Source organism: Macaca mulatta, chromosome 3 (genome assembly GCF_049350105.2).
Source record: "Macaca mulatta isolate MMU2019108-1 chromosome 3, T2T-MMU8v2.0, whole genome shotgun sequence".
Taxonomy (NCBI): Eukaryota; Metazoa; Chordata; class Mammalia; order Primates; family Cercopithecidae; genus Macaca; species Macaca mulatta.
In genome coordinates this window covers 7,705,220-7,730,816 of record NC_133408.1, presented here as the reverse complement: position 1 = coordinate 7,730,816, position 25,597 = coordinate 7,705,220, and the positions used below count along the sequence as shown (strand labels likewise).

General features: G+C 43.7%; 1 protein-coding gene across 2 annotated transcripts in view; it reads left to right on the top strand.

The window, feature by feature from the left end:
• The first annotated feature begins 649 nt into the window (after positions 1 to 649).
• IGSF5 (immunoglobulin superfamily member 5) overlaps positions 650 to 25,597 on the top strand; it is a 101,178-nt gene continuing 76,230 nt past the window's right edge. For both annotated transcript variants that reach the window (XM_077995739.1, XM_028845320.2), the window contains exon 1: positions 650 to 729. The gene's annotated coding sequence lies outside the window, so the exon portion shown is untranslated. The remainder of the gene's footprint in view (positions 730 to 25,597) is intronic.

The window sequence follows — 25,597 nt, the reverse complement described above, 5'->3', positions numbered from 1 at the left end:
TCCTGTTGAGCCTTGTCTTAAATGCCACCTGGTGTCTTTTCCCACTAGGGCCTGCTGGGCTGTGTGGACCAAGCAGCTGGAACACTTGCACCTCAGCCTGGACCTGCTCTTCCTTCTCTGGGTCTCATGCAAAACTGGCATCTTTCATGTCACAGGGTAAGTGTGTTTGAGCAATGTTCCCAAGGGTGGGAAGTGCTGCCTCCAGAATCCAGAGAAGTCTGCCTGGCCTTGTGCTTCCTTCTTAAAGATGGGAGGTGTAAAGTGCAATGATTTTATATTTTACTTTAGAGGGACTGTCCCAGCAAGCCCCAGACCACTGGATCCTTACAAACATTCTGATCTACGGGGTCCCTGGTCTTCACAGGGTTTCTCTCTTATCTTTCTTCCCACCTCCTGGCAACATACTTGCTACATTTTGTTCATTCAGCCTTAATGTGTCCACATGGTGGACCAACACGATGCTCTGTGGAATGTCTATGTGGTTCTGGTCTTTTCAGCCTGTATCCTGATATCCTGACAGAGAGCTGGAGAATTAACATCACCCTGGGAAGAGCCGCGAATGAGTACTGCTATCCATCCCACGTGAGCGCGAGCTGCTCCTACTCCTCCCTGCTGATAAAGAGGAGAAACTACATTCATCGGATCCTTGGCTGTGTGCCATGTTTGTGGTCACTGGCTCTAGGAAAAGTACCACGTGGGCTCAGCAGCTGTGCTTGGGACTACACTCGGGTGAGTTTGCAGTCCTTCACTTTCACCTTCTAAGATGTCTGTGGCTTGGAAGGAGCCTGATTAGTGAATGAAAAAGGGATATGATAGAATCCATTGGCCTTGCTTCCCCTGCATCTACTGTTTCCCTTGGGATACAATATTATTTTTGATTTACTGTCTTGGCCTGAAGGCAAACATAAGTTTTTGCTTGGCTCTCCCCGCTTTGATAGCTCTTACCCTGCAGAACAAGGAATCTACACCTGGTGTATTCGTTTATTAGGGCTGACATAACAAGTACCACACTCTGGGTGGCTTAAACACAAGAAATGTGTTGTCTCAGTCCTGGAGGCCAGAAGTCTGAGGGCTGGCTCCTCTGAGGTCGTGAGAAGGGATCCACTCCAGGCTCTCCCACAGCTTCTGCTCGTTGCTGCAGCCGCTGGTGAGCTTTGGCTTATAGAAGCATCGCTGGGGTCTCTGCCTTCATCTTCATGTGGTATCCTTCTTGTGTGTGTGTCTCTGTGTGTACATTTCTGCTTTATAAGGACATCAGGCACATGGGTTAGGGCTCACCCTAGTGACCTTATCGTAACTCATTACATCTACAATGACCCTTTTTTCAAATAAGTTCACATTCTGAGGTACTGAACATCAGGACTCCAATATATAATTTTTTTTGGGGGAGGGAAGACACAATTCAGCCCGTAACTTGTGGGTTCTGCCAACTGTCAAGTGTGCCCACTCCAATTACACATGGTGGATGGGGAAGCACCCACTGGGTGAGTCTATGGGCCTGATGGGCCTGGGCCAGGACTGACTGACTTCCTTCCTTCCTTTTCTTTCTTTCTTTTCTTCTTTCTTTCTCATCTCCCTTCCCTTCCCTTCACTTCCCTTCTCTTCCCTTCTCTTCCCTTCCCTTCCCTTCCCTTCCCTTCCCTTCTTTTCCCTTCCCTTCCCTTCTCCTTCCTTCCTTTTCTTTCTTTCTTTTCTTCTTCTTTCTTTTCTTCTTTCTTTCTCATCTCCCTTCCCGTCGCTTCCCTTCCCTTCTCCTTCCTTCCTTCCTTCTTTCTTTTCTTTTCTTGATATGAGGTCTCACTCTGTCACCCAGGCTGGAATGCAGTGGCATGATCTCAGCTCAATGCAAACTCCACCTCCCTGGTTCAAGTGATCCTCCCGCCTCAGCCTTGTGAGTAGCTGGGACAATAGGTGCATGCCACCATGCCCAGCTAGTTTTTGGTATTTTTAGTAGAGATGGGGTTTCACCATGTTGCTCAGGCTGATCTTGGACTCCTGAGCTCAAGTGATCTTCCTGCCTCAAGCTCCCAAAGTGATGGGATTGCGGGTGTGAGCCACCATGCCCAGCCCAGTTAATAATTTCTAATGCTATAAAGGCCTCTTTCTAAATATAAATACATGCTTTTGTTTTCATCTGGGCCATATCATTCCAACTTAGTTTTAGTCCAAGTTATAGAGGTCCACGTATTTATTTTCTTAATAATCATCTTTAGCACTCATTCATTCATCCATTTATTTTCCATTGAGTGCTTATCCATGACAGGTAGTGCCCTAGATTCTGAGGACACATTGTAAACAAATAAGAAAATAGATCCTTGCTCTTGTATAGTACACAGAGTGTTATGGCTAATTTTAGCTTGGATTATGAAAGTATAAATACAATTTCATTTTATTCAAGAGAAAATATGGCTGGAAGATGATCATTCATGGACTTTATAATTAGTATAATTTACAGTCTTCTTCCAACTTTAGGATGAGCATTCACAGGATTACTGAGTCGCCCAACCTCACTGAATCAAATGAAATATGGGTGTGTGTGTCTCTGGGGTGGCTGTGGAGGGAACCAACCCAGGGATGTTATTAAAGTAAAATTTTATATCCAAGGCTTTCTCATTCAGTACATCACCCAGCAGTGCCATCTGGCGGTTAGAATGAAGGGAAACATTTCAATCCACACTGATAATTATAGGAACCTGAGAACCGTGGGGGCTCCCGTGCTCACTTCCTAACAGGGTGTCGGGAGGGTCGTGCACTAGAGCCCCCAGTGAGTACCTGTCTCAGTGCTTAGTTGGACCACTGGGGAGGCATCATCCAGCCTGAAAGTGCCCTCCCTCATGACTTGTCCCTCCCCTAATACAAACACCGCACAGGTGGGGTCCAACCAAAAGTCTTACCCCAGCTTAGATTCATTTGAGTGATTTATTTTATTTTTATTTTATTACTAGCCACTCTAAAAACAAGAACTTTTTCTTTTTTAAAAAAATTTATTTTAGGTTTGGGGGTACATGTGAAGGTTTTTTTACATAGATAAACACGTGCCATGGGGGTTTGTTGTACCTATTTTTACATCACCCAGACATTAAGCCCAGTACCCAATAGTTATCTTTTCTGCTCCTCTCTCTCCTCCTACCCTCCCCCGTCAAGTAGACCCCAGTGTCTGCTGTTTCCTTCTTTGTGTGCATAAGTTCTTATCAGTTAGCTCCCACTTATAAGTGAGAAAATGCGGTATTTGGTTTTCTGTTCCTGCATTAGTTTGCTGAGGATGGTAGCCTCCAGCTCCATCCGTGTTCCAGCGAAAGACATGATCTTGTTGTTCTTTACAGTTGCATAGTATTTCATGGTGTATACGTACCACATTTTCTTTATCCAGTCTGTCATTGATGGGCATTTAGGTTGATTCCATTTGTTTGCTATTGTGAATAGTGCTGCAGTGAACATTTATGTGCATGTGTCTTTAAGGTAGAATGATTTATATTCCTCTGGGTATATACCCATTAGTGGGATTGCTGGGTCGAATGGTAGTTCTGCTTTTAGCTTTTTGAGGAATCACCATACTGCTTTTCACAATGGTTAAACTAATTTATATTCCCACCAATAGTGTATAAGGATTCCCTTTTCTCTGTAACCAAGCCATTATCTGTTATTTTTTGACTTTTTAGTAATAGCCATTCTGACTTGTGTGAGATGATATCTCACTGTGGTTTTGATTTGTATTTCTCTCATGATCAGTGATATTGAGCTTTTCTTCATATGCTTCTTGGCCGCATGTATGTTTTCTGTTGAGAAGTGTCTGTTTATGTCCTTTGCCCACTTTTTAATGGGGTTGTTTTTCTCTTGTAAATTTGTTTAAGTTCCTTACAGATGCTGGATATTAGACCTTTGTCAGATGCATAGCTTGCAAATAGTTTTTCCCATTTGGCAGGCTGTGTGTTTACTCTGTTGATAGTTTTTTTTTGCTGTGCAGAAGCTCTTAAGTTTAATTAGATACAATTTGTCAACTTTTGCATTTGTTGTGATTGCTTTTGGTGTCTTTGTTATGAAATCTGCCTGTTCCTAGGTCCAGGATAGTATTGCCTAGGTTGTATTCCAGGGTTCTTATAGTTTTGGGTTTTACATTTAAGTCTTTAATCCATCTTGAGCTGATTTGTGTATATGGTGCAAGGAAGGGATCCAGCTTCAATCTTCTGCATATGGCTAGCCAGTTGTCCCAGCACCACTTATTGAGTAGGGAGTCTTTTCCCCATTGCTTGCTTTTGTCAACTTTGTCAAAGATCAGATGGTCATAGATGTGCAGCTTTACTTATGGGCTCTCTATTCTGTTCCATTGGTCTATGTGTCTATTTTTGTACCAGTACTACCGTGCTATTTTGGACACTGTAGCCTTGTAGTATAATTTGAAGTCAGGTAACATAATTCCTTCAGATTTGTTCTTTTTGCTTAGATTGCCTTGACTATTTGGGCTCTTTTTTGGTTCCATATAAGTTCTAAAATATTTTTTTCTAGTTCTGTGAAGAATGTCATTGGTACTTTTATAGGAATAGCATTGAATCTATAAATCACTTTGGGTGGTATAGCCATTTTAATGATATTGATTCTTCTTATCCATGAGCATGTGGTGTTTTCCCATTTGTTTGTGTCTGTTCTGATTTCTTTGAGCAGTAATTCTTTTATAATTCTCATTGTAGAGATCTTTCACCTCCCTGGTTAGCTGTATTCCTGGGTATTTTATTTTTGCGTGTCACACTTGTGAATGGGATTGCCTTTCTGATTTGGCTCTCAGTTTGATTGTTCCTGGTGTATGGGAATGCTAGTGATTTTTGTACATTAATTTTATATCCTGCAACTTTGCTGAAGTTGTTTGTCAGCTGAAGAACCTTTCAGGCTGAAGCTACAGGGTTTTCTATATATAGAACCATGTCATCTGCAAAAAGAGTTAAGTTTGGCTTCCTCTCTTCCTATTTGGATACCCTTTCTTCTTTCTCTTGACTGATTGCTCTGGCTAGGACTTCCAAGACTAGGCTGAGTAGAAGTGGTGAGAGAATGCATTCTTGTCTTGTGCTGGTTTTCAAGGGGAATGCTTCCAGCTTTTGCCCATTCAGTATAATGTTGGCTGTGGGTTTGTCATAGATGGTTCTTATTCGTTTGAGGCATATTCCTTCAATACCTAGTTTATTGAGAGTTTTTAACATGAATGGATGTTGAATTTTATCAAAAGCCTTTTCTGCATTTGTTGAGATAATCAAATGGTTTTTGTCTTTAGTTCTATTTATGTGATGAATCACATTTATTGATTTTCATATGTTGAACCAAACTTGCATCCTGGGGATGAAGCCTACTTGTTCATGGTGGATTAACTTTTTGATGTGCTGCTGGATTCAGTTTGCAAGTACTTTGTTGAAGATTTTTGCATTGATGTTTATCAAGGATATTGGCCTGAAGTTTTCTTTTTTGTGTGTGTCTGTGCTAGGTTTTGGTATCAATATGATGCTGGCCTTATAGAATGAGTTGGGGAGAAGTCTTTTTCCTCAATTTTTTGCAGTAGTTTCTGTAGGAGTGGTACCAGCTCTTCTTTGTACATCTGGTAGAATTGGGCTCTGAATTCATCACATCCTGGGCTCTTTTTGATTGTAGGCTATTTATTACTGATTCAATTTTGTAGCTCCTTATTGGTCTGTTCCTGGAATCCACTTCTTCCTGGTCCCATCTTGGGAGGGCGTATGTGTCCTGGAATTTATCCATCTCTTCTAGGTTTTCTAGTTTGTGTGCATAGAGGTCAAATGAGAATTTCTGTATTTCTTTCTTTCCTTCTTTTTGTGTTGAGACAAGCTCTTGCTATGTTGCCCGGGCTGGTCTTGAACTCCTGGGCTCAAGTGATCCTCCTGCCTCAGCCTCCCATGTAGCTGGGACTACAGCTGTATGCCTATTTTTATTGTACTTTTCTTCCACCTGACTGTAAGCTCCATGAGGGCAGAAGCCATGTCCGTTTCACATCCCCAAGGCACCAAAACCAGTATCTGATATGTGATATGTGCTCTCTGTGTGTTGAGAGAGTGAATGGGTGTAGGGGGTGCCTGTGTTGTAAATCATGTTCTGGAGGTGACCTCATCTCCTTGGAGGCTTCCCTTGGGTCAGGTCAGGCATACGATGCATCCCTAGGCTCTCTCTGCCAGCGTGGTGGCAGGTTCTTTTCCAGGTCGTGTTCAGGCTGATAATTCATCAGTAGTAATTGATATGAGGAGAGACAGAAGAAACAGACAGGAACTAGAATCCGTAGACTCCTGTGCATGTGATATATGCCAATACAACTTAACACTGCTACACATGACACCACTCTCACTAAGGGTCACTGGTCCCTAAAGTATTTTCCTATAAGTATTACATGTAGACTGTATCAGTTTGGCTTGGTGTTCATGTGTTCTTCCTGCCATGCTGTAAGGCCTGCTGTGTGCTCCAGTCACTGAGGTTAGTGAGGCTGATAGGGAGTCATTTCCACTGGCAACACCCTGGGCCAAGCGTTATTCTCATACTCACAAAGCAATCCTTGGCAATTTGACATGTGGAAACATCTTCATGATTTAGCTTTCGATTAAACTTTTTTTTTGTCTTAGACTTTTTAAAAATAACCTTTTTGCTTTAGAATAGTTTTATACATACAGAAACTATAGTTTTATACATACAGAAATCTATAGTATAGATAGTTTTATACATACAGAAATCTATAGTATAGATCAGTAGTCCCCAACCTTTCTGACACCAGGGACCATTTTCATGGAAGACAATTTTCCACGAACCTGAGGTGAGGGAGATGGTTTCAGGATAAAACTGTTCTACCTCAGATCATCAGGCATTAGATTCTCATAAGGAGCATACAACCTAGATCCCTCGCATACACAATTCACAACAGGATTCACACTTCTATGAGAGTCTGATGCCACCACTGATCTGACAGGATGCTGAGCTCAGGCAGTAATGTGAGCAATGTGGAGTGGCTATAAATACAGATGAAGCTTTGCTTGTTCAGCCGCCACTCACCTCCTGCTGTGAAGTCCAGTTCCTAACAGGCCACAGACCAGGACCAGTCCATGGCCCAGGGGTTGGGGACCCCTGGAATAGAAGGTTCCCGTATACTCCATACCTAGTTTCTCGTGTAATTAACATCTTACATAAGTATGGTACATGAAAAACATCAGGCAAATCTCAGTTGAGAAACATTCAACAGGATACTTGACCAGTACTGCTCAAAACTGTCCTAGTGGCCAGAAACAAGAAAGACCTGAGAAGCTGTTACAGCCAAGTGGAGCGTAAGAAGACATGATGGCTAATGTAATGTGGTGTCCTGGATGGAATTCAAGAGAGGAAAAGGGCATTAGGGAAAAACTGAGGAAATAAATCTGAATAAAGTGTGGACTTTGGTTAACATTCATGTGTCAATATTGGTTCTCATCAATTGTGACGTGTTTACCATACTAAGGTAAGATGTTAATAACAGGGGAACTGTGAGCGGGGATATATGGGAATTCTCTGTATGATCATATTACTTTTTCTGTGAATCTAAAACTACTCTAAAATAATTTTATTTAACAACAACAAAAAATCAGGTACTTCAAAACAAAACTGACCACAGCCACCCAAAGTGAACAGAGTCTATGTCACGTGGCTGGTGGATTGAACTGCAGGTGGAAGTAATTTAACCTGTAGAAAGAGACATTTTAAACCATATCTTTCATTGAAATAAAAGTTTTTCAAATGGGAGATTAGATTAGTGAAGCATCTTATAAACTTTATCATGAATATCTGAATTAAAAGATGACACAGTAGAGTGAGAAGAATACAGGGAGACTCTGAAGTCAATGTTAGAGACAAAACTCTTGGCTTCCCAATAGCATGACTCTTGGCAATATCATGAGATCTTTAGAGCCTCCGTTTAGTCCCCATAAAGTGGGTATAATAATACCCACCTCTCACCATTGTAAGGCTGATTGAATGAGACTGTAGGTACAGCCCCCTACAAAGTACCTGGCACAGGAAAGCAATCGTTCCACCCAGGCAATTCTGAAATCTGTAAGACAGAAAACCAAGAAGGGCAGCTGGAACTCGGTGCCAGTGCAAGTTCAGGTGGAAGTCCTGCTTTTTCTGGGAATCCTCCTTTCTGCTCTTAAAGCCATTCAACTGATTGGATCAAGCCCACTCAGACTATCTGGATAATCTCCTTTACTTCAAATCGAATTAATGTTACTCACATCTACAGAATGTCTTCCCAGAAACATCCTTATTAGTGTTTGATTGAATAATTGGGGACTAGAGCCTGGCCATGTTGACACTGAAAACTGGCCGTCTGTCTGTTCCTTCCCTCCTTCCCTCCCTCCCTCCCTCCCTCCCTCCCTCCCTCCCTCCCTCCCTTCCTTCCTTCCTTCCTTCCTTCCTTCCTTCCTTCCTTCCTTCCTTCCTTCCTTCCTTCCTTCCTTCTTTCCATCCATCCATCCATCCATCCATCCACCCACCCACCCGTCCATCTATCCATTCATTCATTTTTCCATTTATCCTTTCTTCTTTCCATCCATCCTTCCATTCCATCCATCCACCCATCCATCCATCTACCTACCTGTTTATCATGAACACTGTTCTTCTATACAATAACTGAATGAAAGGTCATACCCATTAAAAAAATTCTGAGTTATATGGGTCAAGGTGAGCACACTTACTTTGTAAAGTGCCAGGTAGTAAATATTTTCAGTTTGTGGTCCCTTTGTCTCTGTCACAACTCCTCAGTTCTGGTGCTGAGTACAAAAGCAGCCACAGACAATATATGAGTGAGTGGGCGTGACTCTGTCTGATGAAACTTTACACAAAATGGATGCCAGGCGGGTCTTTGCCCATGGACTGTGGCTAGCTGACTTCTGATATAAACCAGTTGTAAAGGGGTGTTTCTAGAAAGCACTGACTGAGGGGAAAGGGAAGCTAGTGAAAGAAGCTTGGCTATGGTAGGTCTACAGAAAAAGAGACAGAGGGAAGAGCACTTCATTAGGGTTCAGAGCAAGGCAGGAGTGTGAGACCATGGCAAGTGCTGTACTCAGTGCACCCTCAGTCATGCTCTCACCAATTGTTGGGTTTTCGTCCTTCCAGGCACATGACCTTCTCTGCCCCGTTGAAGTCAGGTGTTGCCATGTGATTTGATTTGGACAGTGAAACATGAGAAGAAATATTACGGGGGAAACTTTAAGAGCAGCCCATGTTTGTCACATTTCTGTCCCTAAGGCAGCAGTTTTAGGATGAAGCTTCTACCAACCTGACTGTCTAAGTAAGAGGAGCAGAATCCCCTCACTCACCAGTGCTATGTGAGTAAAATATAAATTTTGGTTGTGTTAAGCCCCCAATATTTTGTGTTTGTTACCAAACAGAACCTGGCCTATCCTGTCTGATATACCTAACGACACCAGCCATATTTAACTAAAATTGCATTCCTTGTTACCGTCTAGCTTTAGTATGCTACCTTATTTGTCTTCATAACACTTTCTACCGCCTTACATATATTTCTTTGTTCATTTACTTGCCTGTTTTCTCTGCTGGAATACAAGCTTCCCAGAAGCAGGGATTTCTGATTATTGCTCTTAAATTTTGGCATGTATTTACTATGTGACATCATCAACATCACCAAAAGCATCAACAACAAAAACACGTGCTTAGTCCTTACAAAACTATGTGAGGTAGATAGTACCATTAACGTTGTTTTTCCTTATAGGTGAATTATTCTCATTTTACCTATGAAAAATGCACTAGTTGTCTATTGGTATGTAACAAATTGCCACAAAAGCAGCTTAAAACATCACACATTTATTATGTGTGAGTCAGGTGTCTGGGCATAACTTGTTGGTCCTTTGTTCAGGGTTTCTTGAGAGACTTCAATCAAGGTACTGGTGAGGGCTAAGGCCTCATCTGAAGGCTCCACTGGGGAAGGATGGACTTTGAAGCTCACATGGCTATCGGCAAGCCTTTATTTCTTGCAGGCTGTGGACTGAGGGCTGAAGTTTCTAACTGGCTGTTCAGGAGAGTCTGCCCTCAGTCTTGATTCCTTGACATGTGGGCCTCTCCAACATGACACCCGCACCATCCAAGTGCACCTGCTGAGAAGGGAATAGAGAGACTCTGCTAGCAAGACAGAAGCTGCAATCCCATGGAATCACAGAAGTGACTTTTGCCACAGTCCATGATTTAGAAGCAAGAGAAGCAAGTCAGAAGTCCCAGCCCCACTCAAAGGGAGGAAATTACACAGAGTATGATTACTGGAGGCAGGGATTACTGAAGCCATCTGAGAGTTTGCCTTCAACAAGGCACTTGGAATTCAGAGAGGTTACATAGTGGGTCAGTGGTAAAGATCGTGTCACCCTGACCTCACTGAGACCCGATAGGACTATAAAGGTTATGGGTCAAAAGGTAGAATGTATTCCCTAAAGCAAGGCACAAGTATTAATTTTGTTTCAATTAGGGCCAGAATCAGGATCTTGAGTGACACACATCTTCTTTGTAAAAAAATATGAAATCAGAAATGAATCTTTAAGAAATTAGCTGTTGATTGCATGAAATTATTAAACAAATTACTTGGATCTAAAAAATCTTTGGGCCTGGCATGTACGGGCTCAAGCCTGTAATCCCAGCACTTTGGGAGGCCAAGGCAGGTGGATCATTTGAGGTCAGGAGTTCAAGACAAGCCTGGCTAACATGGTGAAACCACGTCTCGCTTGAGCCTGGGAGGCAAAGGTTGCGGTGGGCTGAGATTGCGCCACTGCACTCCAGTCTGGGCAACAGAATGAGACCCTGTCTCAAAAATTAAAATGAAATAAAATAAAATAAAATAAAATAAAGTCTTGTATCTTCAGGTAATACAATACATTCTTATCTCTGTATTAATAATAGAATTAAGTAGAAATATTTTCATTTATTCCTCTTTATGTGAGTACTTTTATTTGGGGCAACAATGTATCCAGCTAAAAGAATATATTTCTTATCTTTCTTTGCAGGAGGTGTAGACATTTGACTAAATTCTAGCTATTGTGTTATGTGGGCTTCTTGGAAGATTCCTTATAGCTGGGTGATATGGTTTGGCTGTGTCCCCACCCACATCTCATCTTGAATTCCCATGTGTTGTGGAAGGCACCCTGTGGGAGGTAATTGAATCATGGGGGTGAATCTTTCCCATGCTGTTCTTGCGATAGTGAATAAGTCTCATGAGATCTGATGGTTTTTAAATGAGGAGCTCCCCTGCACAAGCTTGCTGTCTTTGCCTGCTGCCATCCATGTAAGATGTGACTTGCTCCTCCTTACCTTCCGCCATGATTGTGAGGCTTCCCCAGCCATGTGGAACTGTAAGTCCAACAAACCTCTTTCTTTTGTAAATTGCCAGTCTCGGGTATGTCTTTTATCAGCAGCGTGAACATGGACTAATACACTGGGTGATCAGCTGGTCATCACATTCTTTGTAGATTCCCTTCTTCTTGCTGCAGCCACCAGCTAGGCAGGGAGAGGATATTGAGAACAAATTTTCATGCTGAGGATGGCAGAGGAGAAAGATGAAAGGAGTCTAGGCCTGAAGACATTGTGAAGTGGTCTGGGACTATACCTCCCAACTTCTTTGTGCAAGAGAGTAATGCCTTACATGCATGAATCTGTTATTTCAGGTTTCTTTTATATGCATTTGGATTGCCTGTGGCTGAAACGAATCTTGACACAATAGAAAGTATTTACACTCTAGAGAGCTGTGCTAAAGAACCTATTTGCCATCTCATCAGGCGGAAAGTGACACACAGTGTTCAGTAAAACTCAAGCGGATGCTATTCTGTTCTCTGCTAAATGAGCCTGATTTATCCATTGTTATGTCCCACCATTCCAAATAAAGAGATCAGGATTCCCTTGCTCTATAGCTCTACTACAGAGTCTGCCTTGCCCATCTGACATGTAAAACCCTGAAATGTAAAACTCTGCTGTTTGTAGGAGTGCCAAGATGTTTAAACGTATTTTAGATATTTTTTGGAAAGTTGTAAAGCGTGGCTAATGTAGGAAATGGTAGCAGTTCATAAACTCTACTTGTTGTTCATCACTTCAGATGTTACTAGACTTATGTAAATGGAACAGAGATAGTTTTCTTTTTTCTGTGTGAAGTCAAGCCCATTTTTTCCTCTAACTTCGCAGCTACCCCAGAGTGGTTATCAGCATTTGAAAGCAGCAGGGCCTCTTTCTTCTTCTTGGATTTGGTTAAAACAAAAGGGCTACAGACAGTCTCGAAATGTGAACCAAAACCCCAGGTTTTTAAACACCTCAGCAAATCCGAATGAAGACAAGTTTCCTCCTTCAGAGAAAAAACAGGGCTCAGTCTATAAAACCTGCCTTTGAAGCAGAGGACAACTTTTCCCACAGGTGGTGCACAAGTACTTCTAGGAAACACAAACACCTAATTTTGATCTTATTTATTAGGATTTGACTTTAATGTGGATCTGGAAAAACATAACTAGCACATCATGCTCATAATTATACAGATCTTACTGTTTAGGAGGAGGTCTAATTAATTGCGTGCAATTAACAGCTGTTAATTGTGTTTTAAGCAGGAGATCAAGTTAAAGAGTAATCCTCAGTAAATCTTGGCTGCAGGTGACTGATGGAAGTTTCGGAGGCTGGACTGGAAGATGAAATTGGGGCGAGATGGCACACAGCATGGCCTCAGGAACCTGGGCTCCAGCAACCTGCAGGTCCCAATGGAGGCAAAGTCAAGGAGGGTCTCAGGGAGTGGTTGATGTGTGAAGTCTCTGTCTGCCCATCTGAATAACAAGAGGTGGGGCTTGTGATATTCCTCCACTGTATGTCGTCTGGTTCCTAACCCCCTCTTGTTACTGTCAGTTTTAACTGTGTGTGTATCTATGTGTGTTCAACTCTCATGGGCAGGGTGGCAGAACTCGCTAGGGTAGGAGGAGAGACCACGAAGACGGACCTTGATTCCTAAGTGTGCACTTTGAGAGAGTTTTCTCCATCGTTTAGCCTGTGGATTGCAGCATTTTGAAAAATTAACTAGAAATTCAGAAATTAGATGGAGACCTCTAGTGGAGGCCTGGGAGAAGAAGGGTTGGAAGATCAGAATCTGCAAAGGCTGGGATAGTGGCATGTGGATGGGCTGCTTGGAGTGCGCAGAAGGCACACAGGCCTCTGTCTCATGCTGGGGTCCACCAAGGCCTCTGGGTGCCGCATTCGGTGATGTTAGCTGGCCTCTCAATCACTAGTGCTCAGGCAGTGGCTGTGGATGGACGAGCCAAAATGGCAGGACAGGGTGGAGGGGGTGCATGCCCCTCACCAAGGCTGATGTAGCTGCTGCCTCCACTGAATGCTGTGTCCGTCCTGTGCTGCCAGCCCTGGGGGACCAGCAGACATTTGATAGCAAGTTGATTACATCTGTCCCCCTCAATTGCAGCTGGGGGTAATTTTTCCCTTACTGGAATTGACACCAGCTCCTAATACAGATTTGCCTTTTCTGCCTGTTCTCCTGCCAGCACCCCTACCTAAGGGCCTCCAGGAGGAATGACGTCTCAAATAGAAACCTGCATAACATCAGCCAAAACCAAGGACCCATTTTATCGTCAAAGAGGTGTGCCATGAATGCATGACTGTGGGATCCGCTCCTTTGACCACATATGGATGACTTGAAAGCTGCCAGCCTTCATGAACAATGAAAAGGCCATTGATGGCTCAGCAAAGGTGCCAGCTCGGGGCCAATGCTCCCCAGGGTTGGCCTCGAGGGTGGCTACAGTGCTGTAACAACAGCCAATAGGGTGCTGAACCTACAGCCTACCTAAGGTGCTTTGACACCAATTGTCAGAACACACGGGTCTGGAAGCCAAATCTTGGAAGTAGGATTGGTTGCTTTCGTTGTAACTCCTAGTGACCCACTAGTTGAATTTTGGTTCCTATCCCTGAGAACTTAGGTTCCACAGGACTAGAGAATCTGGTTCCTGGGATGAAAGCAGGGCAGCTTCCCCTGAGGTTCACAGTAAAGGTTCTGTTGAACCCGTATGTGACTGTCACTGGGACCCTTTGGGCCTGCCAGTGGATGAGCAGGCAAAGAAAGAAGTTACTCCACCATCAGGGGACAGAAAATTCCAGTTCTCAATGGGGCTATGGTTGCTTCCAGGGACTGAAACATGGCTGAGACCGAGGAGATTGTTGGTGGCTTCCTCTGGTGCTTCCAAGTCTGGGGTTAATGATGACTGGGCATTTGCAGCCATCAGGGCCTGATAAACACAAGGCAGCCAAGAGCTCAGGCCCTGAGCGGTGAAAGGCCAGCCAGTGCTCAGGCAGGTGACCTGGACCATCATAAGTGCTGATAGAAATCTAGGACGTGCGGTGGAGGAGGGAGATGACACATCCCAACCACGGTCCCTGGTTAGCTGCAGGCGGCGTGTCCACCACGCCTTCTCTATGGAGTCATTTGGAGATGGTGGCTGGCCACGATCGTGCAGGCTTAGTGACAGAACAATCTGAGAAGAACGAGGGGTGGGCTGCTGCAGACCCGTGTGGTGCTCTGACTCACGCCCTCTCAGCCTAACTTCTCATTTCAGCAGGGATTGGAGTGTGTTTCTGTTCCGTGGTTAAGTCGCTGCATGCTCACGGCAGCTTACTTCGAGCACGGGCTGCAAGGTTTTACTTTCTTCATCAGGATTCCTCTCATGCCATGAATGAGGAAAGTTTACAGTTGTAGGAGTTGATATACCTAGAGAAAAATGCTGGTGAGTAAAGGCCCAAACCTCCTGTTTCCTTTGGGGACTGTTCTAGAGCCTTCTATGCCCTTCTCATGATGTCTAAGCAGAATGGAGTGCCCATTGTTTACAGCAGTTTCCATGGCAATACTGTTGCTTTTTCCTCCCCAGTCTCACTGTTACAGGTTGAATTGTGTCCCTGAAAAGATATGTTCAAGTCCTAACCCTTGGTATCTGGGAATATGACCTTATTTGCAAATAGGGTCTCTGCAGATGTAATCAACTTAAGATGAGGTTAGGCTGGCTTAGGGTGGGTCATTAATCCAGTATGTCTGGTGTCCTTATAAAAAGACAATGTGAAGACATGTGGGGAGAAGACCGTGTGATGGTGAGACAGAGACAGGGATCAGAGCAATGCAGCTTCAAGCCAAGAAGCGCCAAGTTTGACAACAAATACCTGAGCCGGGAAGAGGCCAGGAAGGATTCCGTCCTATGGTTTTCAGAGGGAGCCTGGCCTTCCCACATCTTGATCTTGGACTCACAGCCTCCAGAAATGTGAGAGAACGAGTTTCTGTTGTTTGAGCTGCCCAGTGATGGTCATGGCAGCCTCAGGAGATGACACACTCACTCTTTCTGCTTCCTCTCTCATGCTCCCTGGGGTCACCTCTCCAATAACCTGCCTGATCACCATCCATTTGTCCAGAGTTTTCTTTATTAGAAACCCAAGCTAGGATAACCTCCACGCCATGCAAAGAGGGAGACACTGCTGCCTAAAGGAGACTTTAGTTTTTGAATGAACTCTTTTTTTGGTGATACAGTTAATCATAATTCAATTTACCATTTTCTGACTGCCTATTATGTGCCTGGCACTTCACAAACATATCAAGTCTAATCCAGTATCATCCCATGCGGTAGCTGCTATTATCACCATTTTGTAGATGGGAAACTGAGTCTGATGGAGGTTGGGAGACTTGCACTATTTGTGACCCCAAATCTACATTCTTTCTAAATACCTAGGACCCAATCTTTGCCCAGTAATTTACTTTCTCTGTAGGTTCCAACTTTTCTCTATGTATCCACCTGGATTAGTTGATATCTAGGTTTGGCTGCTGAGACAAAGACCAACATATGAGTGACTTAAACAAGATGGACATTTATTTCTTTACAGAAAGCTACATATGGGGCACTCCTGCTCCTCAGGGCCCACGGAAGCTCAGATTCCTCCTGTCTACTTGCTCTGCCAGATGTTGTTTTTGGTGGCTTAATGCCACTTTCACTCTCCAGCCAGTAGAAAGATGAGAAAAGCGAAAGAGGAGAACAGAGTTCTCTTCACTGCAGGATCTCCTTACATCCCACTGATCAGAATTTCCACCATGACCATGCCTAGATTCAAGGGGTGAGGTGAGGGGAGGGGCTGGGAAATGCAGTCTGCATTCTGTGCCCAGCTAAAATGTAGGGATGCAGTTGCCATAGAATCGGGGAAAGTGGATATGGGGGCATGGCAGCTGGTGCTCACGGGGCACCCTTTGCCTTTGACAGTGGATCGGGCATTATGCAGAACACGAAGAGGAGCACATTGTAGTCTCTGACTTCAAAAGAAGCAGACAGCAAAGGGGAAGTTTCTTTCCAGGTGGAGGTTGCCGATTGGTCTACGGAATGGTGAGAATACTGTGAAAGACGGAGCACAGATATCCAAGTGTGATCGGTCAGCAGGTCTTGGCCAGGAGCATAGGTAGAATAAACAAATAAATAAGTAAAGAGGGGAGGGGAAAGTAATATTAAGACTGTTCAAGACTTGGATTACAGCTCTCCTAAAAAGCAGCCCTTTGAAGTCTTGGGATATTAGAGAAAGATCCCAACAACCACTGAGCCTGGTTTCGATTTTTGGAGGAAACACACCAGGTGAATAAAGCAGTGTGACACGAGAGAAAGGAGGCCGGCAAAGGTGAATAGGACCCCAGCCTTTCAAGGACTTGGGCAGAGCAACTGGAGGAGGTGTGAGTTCAGCCAGCCATGTGGATCAGTTTCCTAGGCTGCTGTAACAAAGCACCACAACCTGGTGGCTTAGAACAACGGAAAGGCATTCGCTCAGTTCCAGAAGCCGTAGGTTAGAAACTAAGTGTGGCAAGGTCATGGCCCCTCTGAAACCTAGGAGGGAAGGATGCTTCCCTGCTTCTTCCTGCTTCTGCTCTCCCCTGATGTTCCTGGGTTAGTGGCAGCATAATTCTGGCCTCTGCCTCTGTCTTAACATGGTATTTTTCCTGTGTCTCTTCATATTGCCTTTTCTCTCTGTGCCTCGACCTCTGAGTCCAAATTGCCCCTTTCTATAAGGACACCAGTCACATTGGATTAGAGTCCACTTTACAGACCTTGTTTTTTTTTTTTTTTTTTTTTTTGACACGGAGTCTCGCTCTGTCGCCCAGGCTGGAGTGCAGTGGCCGGATCTCAGCTCACTGCAAGCTCTGCCTCCTGGGTTCACGCCATTCTCCTGCCTCAGCCTCCCGAGTAGCTGAGACTACAGGCGCCTGCCACCTCGCCTGGCTAGTTTTTTGTATTTTTTAGTAGAGACGGGGTTTCACCGTGTTAACCAGGATGGTCTCGATCTCCTGACCTCGTGATCCGCCCGTCTCAGCCTCCCAAAGTACTGGGATTACAGGCTTGAGCCACCGCGCCCGGCCTTACAGACCTTGTTTTAACTTGATTCCTCTATCAGGACCCTAAGAATCTCCAGATAAGGCCACATTCTGAGGAACTGTGGGTTAGGACTTCAGCATGTCTGTTTTGGGGGTCACAACTCAACCCATACCAGCTTGCTTGATGGATACTCATAGCCAAAGTCAAAGTAAATTTAATTCTCATCCCCAGAAGCAAGAAAGATTGCACAGCTAAGGCCAACAATCACATCCAGGGAGTTCGTTTCCTGAGCAACGACCAGCCCTTTGCACAGCACGAATTGCCACAAAAGGCCAGCGTGGTCATTTCTCAGCCATGCACACCTGTGATGTGGCAAGCCATGTTGACATACCAGAAATGAGGATTCTCTAGTAAAAATAAAATAGAGTAAATTAGATTAGAATGCTCCGAAGGCAATGTATACTTTGCTGTGCTTTGGGATTCATTTTCAAAACATGGTTCATTTTTTGAAAATCCAGGTTCACGTTCAAGGCCCCTTTGAGTTTGCATTTGGTTCAACTCTTTGTGTGCAATGCATGGGATAGTCACTAATGAGAACTCCTGGCTTAGAGCCAAGAAACCAACAGAAGGCCCCAAAATGAATGCTTTAAAAGACTGTGCACGTTTAAAGCCCTCTCGCCCATCAGCAAACGCCACTGTTTCTCCAAGGACAAACCAGAGTGTCCTGACAAGGTCTCCTCTTCCCTGGCGGACAGCTGACACCCGAGGCCCATCAGGCTGGGAGCTTGCTTGTCTGGAATGTCTTTGGAAGCACGGGCTATCCTCTCCCACTCCCCCATAGCCTCCCCTCACAACCAAAATAATTTGAAGATGTGGTGGTGTTATAAGACAATCTAGGATAATCCCCCAGTTCTTGCACACTCCTCTGTCGAGAGGTTGGTTTATCGCAGTTTGTTTTTAGGTCTATTACGATGTCTAAGTCCCCTCTCCCAGAATCTGAACTCTGTGACTGTGTGGCTGATAGAGTACCCTGGGTGTGGCTGTGGTGTAAGTCCTGAGGATGGATGTCCTTCCATATCCGCTTCCATTTGAGTGTGGGAGAGTCTGGGAATGCTGCACTGTCACTCTCGTGATTTAGAACAAAAGGGACATGATTTGAGTGGGCCTCGTCTAATCACGTGGACTTTTTATTATTATTATTATTATTATACTTTAAGTTCTAGGGTACATATGCACAACGTACAGGTTTGTTACATATGTATACTTGTGCCATGTTGGTGTGCTGCACCCATCAACTCGTCGGCACCCATCAACTCGTCATTTACATCAGGTATAACTCCCAATGCCATCCCTCCCCCCTCCCCCTCGGGGCCTATCACGTGGACTTTTTAAAAACAGAGTTTTTCTCCGGCTACCAGCAAACAAGGAAGTCTGAGATTTGAAGCAGGAGAATAGGGTGCATTGTTGCTGCCTTTGAAAATGGAGGGGCCACGTGCCAACCAGGACAAGTGGTTTTTAGAAGCTGAGGGCGGCCCCTAAGTGAATTCAGCTCACACAGGGAATGACCTTGGAAGTGGGATCGTTCTCAGAGCTTCCAGAAAAGGACTCATCTGGCTGACACCTTGATGTTGGCCTTATGAGACCCTACCTAAGAAGAGGACCTTCCCAGGCTTTTACAGAACTGAGAGATAGTAAATAGGTACAGTTTTAAGGCATGGAACTTGTAATAGTTTATTTGCCAATGGAAAACTAACACAGTGACACTGTGTCCAATTCTAGGTCTAGGCTGCAAAAGACTTGTAGCTTTTATTTGTTTCTTGGGGCAATTGCTCCTGGATTCCAGCAGCCATGCTATGAGGAAGCCCAAGCAGCCTCACAGAGAGGTCCAAAGAGAGTAAGTAAGACCCTCAGCCCAGCCACAACCAAGCTCCTAGTCAATGGCCAGGACTGACTTTCCAGCCTTGTGAATGAGCCACCCTGAAAGTGAATCCTATAGCCCCAGCTGATCTGTTCCAGCTGACCCGTGTGAAGCAGGACAGGCCATTACCACTGAGCCCTGCCCAGATTGCAAAATAAGTCGTTATTCTTATTTGAAACCACTAACTTTTGGGGTGGTTTAAATAGAGTGCAAAATTTCTGCTGCTCATCCTCATACCAAAATTGCTAATTATGTCTCTAGTAATATGGTTGATATCTAAGATAACTTAAATGAGACATTAAGTGACAATGTGACAGTCCTACCCAAGGGGAAAAACAGCTCTTACAACCATAAGGACATTTTGTTCTAACCTGCTTTCTTTATGGGATTTTGTGAATCAAGGACTGCAATGGACAGAGAATGTTTTGCAAACTCTTAGATATTGGGGGATTTATCAACTTTGTACCCGAATATACCACCCTTATGAAAATGACAATAAGCATTGCTGTTGAAGGTGTAATGAAGTAAGCCATCTCTGACACAACACGTGGGATTATAAATTGGCATAGTTCTGGAAACTAATTTAATTCTGTCAATAATTGTAAAGTGAGCAATGTTTTGACATACAATTCTAATTAAAAGAGTTAAAGAATCTAATTAGGAGGTAATTCCAAGCCGGGAACGGTGGCTCATACCTGTAATCCCAGCATTTTGGGAGGCCAAGGCAGGTGGATTGCTTGAGCTCAGGAGTCTAAGACGAGCCTGGGCGACATGGTGAAACCCTGTCTCTACTGAAAATACAAAAATTGGCCAGGTGTGGTGGCATGTGCCTGTAGTCCCAGCAACTTGGGAGGCTGAGGTGGGAGGATCACTTGAGCCCAGGAGGTCAAGGCTGCAGTGAACCATGATCACACCACTGCACTCTAGCCTAGGTGACAGAGTGAGGCCCTGCCTCAAAATAATAATAATAAAGTTAAAAAAATAAAAAAGTTAAAATGCAATATTTGAAAAAAGAAAAAAAGATATAATACCAAAGACAAAATAAAAGAAAACAATAACCCTCTCTGCATAAATAAATTCATCTCAATATTATTTGCAATATTGAAAAATGGCAAACGGCATAATGCTTAACCACATGGGTATTCTTACGACGTATTTAAAATGATATTAGGTTTTGTATCATAAATGTAGCATATTATTATGAAGCTGTTAAAGCAATGTTCATGAATGGTTTTTAATGGATATGTAACAATGTTTATAAGGTAGTGTTAAATTAAAAAGGATATAAAATTGTATATACAAATTACATTCTACTATGTAATACATGAAAGTCTATATGGGTGTCCAAGTAAAATGCTTCTAATAGCAAAAGTGGTGCAACTTAGTGTTTAATAATAGTTCTTTAAATAACCGACGGTACATCCATAAAACATAATATTGTTTAGTGACTCAAAATTATTTCATAATAATACAGAAACTTATGGAAAAACATTTAGGCTACTTGGTTAAGTGGGCATATTAGCTTCCCAGGGCTGCCTGGGAAGAGCTCCACAATTAGATAGCTTAAAACAACAGAAATAAACTCTGCCACAGTTCTGGAGGCCAGAAGTCTTGATTTCAGAAGTCTGATATCAAAGTATTAGCAGAGCCATGTTCTCTTTGAAGCCTCTAAGGATGAATCTTCCTCGCCCCTTCCTGGATTTTGGTGGTGGCTGGCAATTCCTGGCCTTCCCTGGCCATCATTCTAATCTCTGCCTCTTTAGTTACGCAGCCTTCTCCCTGTGTGTCTTTACAATGTCTGCCTTCCGTGAGTGTCTCTATGACTGAATTTCTCTCTTCTTATAAGGATACCAGTCATATCGAATTCGGGCCCAGCATCCTCCAGGGTGATCTCACCTTCATGTAATGAATTACATCTGCAATGACCCTGTTTCCAAATAAAGTCACATGCTGAGGTTCTGGGTAGACAAGAATTTGAGGTGAATACTATTCAACCTAGTGGATGAAGTGAAAAAACAGATTTTCAATATGTAAAATTACTTGTACTACTTCAATACAAAGTTAAAAATGATGGCTGGGTGCGGTGGCTCACGCCTGTAATTCCAGCATTTTGGGATGTTGAGGCAGTTGGACACAAGGTCAGGAGTTCGAGACTAGCCTGGCCAATATGGTGAAACCCCGTCTCTACTGAAAATACAAAAATTAGCTGGGCGTGGTGGTGCATGCCTGTAGTCCCAGCTACTTGGGAGGCTGAGGCAGGAGAATCGCTTGAACCTGGGAGGCGGAAGTTGCAGTGAGCCAAGATTGTGCCACTGCACTCCAGCCTGGGCAACAGAGCAAGACTCTGTCTCAAAAAAAAAAAAAAAATACACACACATACACACATACACACACACACACACTCATTATAGTATCATACAGAATAGTTTTACTGCCCTAAAAAATCCTCTGCGCTTCACCTATTTATCTCTCTCTCCTCTAGCTCCTGATAACCACTGATTTTTAGAAAACTGACTCCATGGTAGCAATTGCATTTTCCAGAACTGATTCTAAGGAATCCATCGGTGTATCCTTTTTGATTCAGTGATGGTGGTGTTCGCCACCACTTGTAATGGTAGAATTTAAAAGCAACTGAATTTCGTCTGTGGAAAGCTACTTACAAGTGATGTTATCAAATTGATGGGATTACACTTAGTCACTAAACATAATGTATTTACTGATAGGTATTCTTATGAAATAATTTTAAGTCACTAAACAATGTTATGAACAATATTACTGAAAGGTTTCTAGTACATCAAGTCAATAAAATCTGGTTGTCAAGTCAATAAAATCTGGTTGTCAAACAGTGGGTAAAATATAATCTTTTTTTTTTTTTGAGACATAGTCTTGCTCTGTCACCCAGGCTGGAGTGCAGCGGCATGATCTTGACTCACTGTAACCTCTGCCTCCTGGGTTCAAGCAATTCTCCTGCTTCAGCCTTCCAAGTAGCTGAGATTCCAGGTGTGTGCCACCACACCTGGATAATGTTTGTATTTTTAGTAGAGATGGGATTTCACCATGTTGGCCAGGCTGGTCTCAAACTCCTGGCCTCAAGCAGTGATCCACTCACTTTGGCTTCCCAAAGTGCTGGGATTACAGATATGAGCCACCGTGCCTGGCCAAAGTATAATCATTTTTAAAAAACAAATATATGCCATGCTGGCAACAGTGCTTGTGTCTGTATGATGGTCTTATGAGTAATCTGTTTTAAAATTTTCCTCCTTTTTGCTTTCTTTTCCTAATTTTTATATAATGACTATGTATCACTTTTGTAATAAAGAAAATCATAAAAGTTAGTCATTAAAAATTCATGATGCTTAACCAAGGGTGCTATTGCAATTACAGATGGTTGTTATTTTCTTCCTTATGTTGAGTCTAATAGAAAACTGCTATTTCTATAGATTACAAAAAGTTAAATATTGGCCCTTTAAACTACCTTTAAAAATATTTTCTAAATATTCTATAGAGATCATATGCCTAAATTCCTCATGCACCTAAATTTTTGAAATTCCTCAAAAGCCTTTTGTTAAAGGATTTTTAAAAAGATAACATCATGGTTCTCATGCAAATCGAAATAAATTCCAGCCAAGGATTTAAGTCATGAATGAAGGAACGGGCAAGATGTTACAAGAGATTCAATGGAGAACTCAAAGAACGTGCATATATATGCCATCATGGACACTGAAACATTTACAAATAGGAGCAAAATTAGTCAATATCTGCCGGGCAAAAATCGATGATGTCTCCCCCAAAGTTCACTTGCATTTCCAGGTGTAAAAACTATCTGCATTGCTCTCACCTCCCTACAGCTTGGAGTTGTAAATCCCTTAAGAGCAGCTCAGGCCCTATTAAATCAGATCACTCCACAATCTTTTGCCATTTCAATTTCTTTTTCATAATTTTCCTGATGTTCCTTTTTACACCTGAAGATAAAAGGCAAACTCTTGACTGTGTGCTTGGGCCTGGCCCCTCTGTGGGCTCATCTAAGGCCACCCCTCACTCCCACTTCCTTGCATTCAGGATGCACCAGCCTCTTTAACTTCCTAAGGGGTCCCAGGGCCCCTGGTACCCACCCTGCTGCCTGGATACCCATCGTTTTCTCTGCCCCAAGAGGTGGTCCTCCCCACGCCCCACCATCCTACCCACTTAATGCCTAACATCCGCCCCTCACCTAGTACAAACCCACTTTCCTCAGGGATTCCCAGGGCCTCTCTCACTCCATCAACAGTTCCTTCAGGGCCTTGACTGCAATTTGAATTACAACATGAATATGTTTTATGCAAATCTTAACTTTGTGATTTTAAAATAGCATAGGCTAAAAATATTAGTAAAGTCTCTCTTTATGCTCAAACTTTGAAATAATGCAAATCTCCCAAATTACGAAAACAAAACCAAAAAAAACCCACCCCTCAAAGCAAAAGTCTATCTCAGGACTGTACATTTTTAAAGCTGCATTTCCAAAGGGTTGTAAATAGGGTTTCCACTCTTGCCCCAGTGTGGCCTCTCTGTAACTGGTCAATAGAAACAATCCCGGCCCAGGGTCACTGGGTGGGGGACCCTGTTCTTGCTATGGAACTTCCGGGAGTGGCTATTACTAAGGCATATGCATTGCTGTTATAGTCTTGTTGTTATAACAACTTAAAATCTTCCAGAAGCTCTAACAATATTCTCCAGTAGTGGTGCTGAGGCTGAGGCCAGGCATCTTGGTGATGGGGTCAGTGCCTTCCCGGCCAGCCCTCCCAACTCCTGGTGCCGACTGATGCGTGATGACAGAGGCCAAGAGAATACAAAGCACACAGGGCAAAAATGCGCTACCCTGACCTCAGATTTCTATTCCTGTGGCACATTGTTCTGGAGTTACTTGAATTTTGACTTGTGCTAGGCTTGCAGAGACATGGGCCATGGATAAGATGCAACAACCCTGTGTATATTTGTGAGATTATTCGACTAATACGTTGTCTCCCTGATCTGTCTGCTTTGTTCACCATTTTTCTTAGCAGCTCCTAGTAGAAGAGAAAAAAATATTTCTTCTTGTTTGTGTGAAAAAAAAAAACAACCCTCACCAATCATTGTGCTTTTTCCTGTTCTCTCATTCAACACTGTAACAGCCAGCACAGACTTCTGGCTGGGGTTGGGGTTCTCCAACACAAATTGGCAGGGGTGGGGTTCTCCCTACCACCCAGCAGGCACTCAGCTCTGCATTGGACACTGACTGGGTGTCCTCCAATTCCATTCTGACATTTTCTACTTGGAGACAGCTCAGATCCCACAGGGCGAGGGCTCCGTTACACAAGACAGACCCTCCGTACTTTCCCACCGATCTGCCTGTCCGGGCCTCCAGAACTTCTGACCGACCGGCTTCAAGCTGGAGTTCCCACAGTCCCTTCTTTCGGTTTGATCCGTTTGCTAGAATGACTCACAGAACTCAAGAAAACGCTTGTTTACGTTTACCCGTTTATTATAAAGCATATTGCAAAGCATGCAGATGAAGATGCACAGGGCCAGGGATGTGGGAAGCGGGGCGGAGCTTCCATGCCATCCCTGGGTGTGTGGCCCTCCAGGATCCTCCATGTGTTCTGGAGACGTCATTGGATATATATCATTGCAGCATGGATGGGTGTGTTGAAATGAGATTGGGCAAAAAGGGTTTGGTCTAAACCCAGCAGGGCCTGTCTGTTCAGATTCTTTTGGCCTCTCTCTGCAGCATTCCTTCCTCCAAGGGATGCGGCAGGACCCTTTCTGGAATGAGGGTCTTATGACCCACAAACAGGCTAGAGTCTGGCTATGGGAAAGTGAAAGGAGAGTGGGAGTACGTCAGAGAGAGAGATTATGTTTACTCAAGAGAGTACACAGAAGGGCGATGGGAGTTAGGAGCCAGGAACCACGGGTGGAAACTTATTGTGTGTATATATCTATATCATCTATATCTATTTCTATGTATATATCACACTTCTACCCTCTTACATTCAGCAGCTGATGCATTAGTCTGTTTTCACCTTGCTGATAAAGACATACCCAAGGCTGGGAAGAAAAAGAGGTTAATGGACCCCCAGTTCCAGGTGGCCGGGGAGGCCTCACAATCATGACGGAAGGCAAAAGGCACTTCTTACATGGCGGTAGCAAGAAAGAATGGGAGAGAAGCAAAAGCAGAAACCCTTTTTAAACCCATCAGATCTCATGAGATTTATTGACCACCACGAGAACAGTATGGAGCAACCCCCGCCCCAGCCTCTTGATTCAATTATCTACCTCTGGGTCCCTCCCACAACACGAG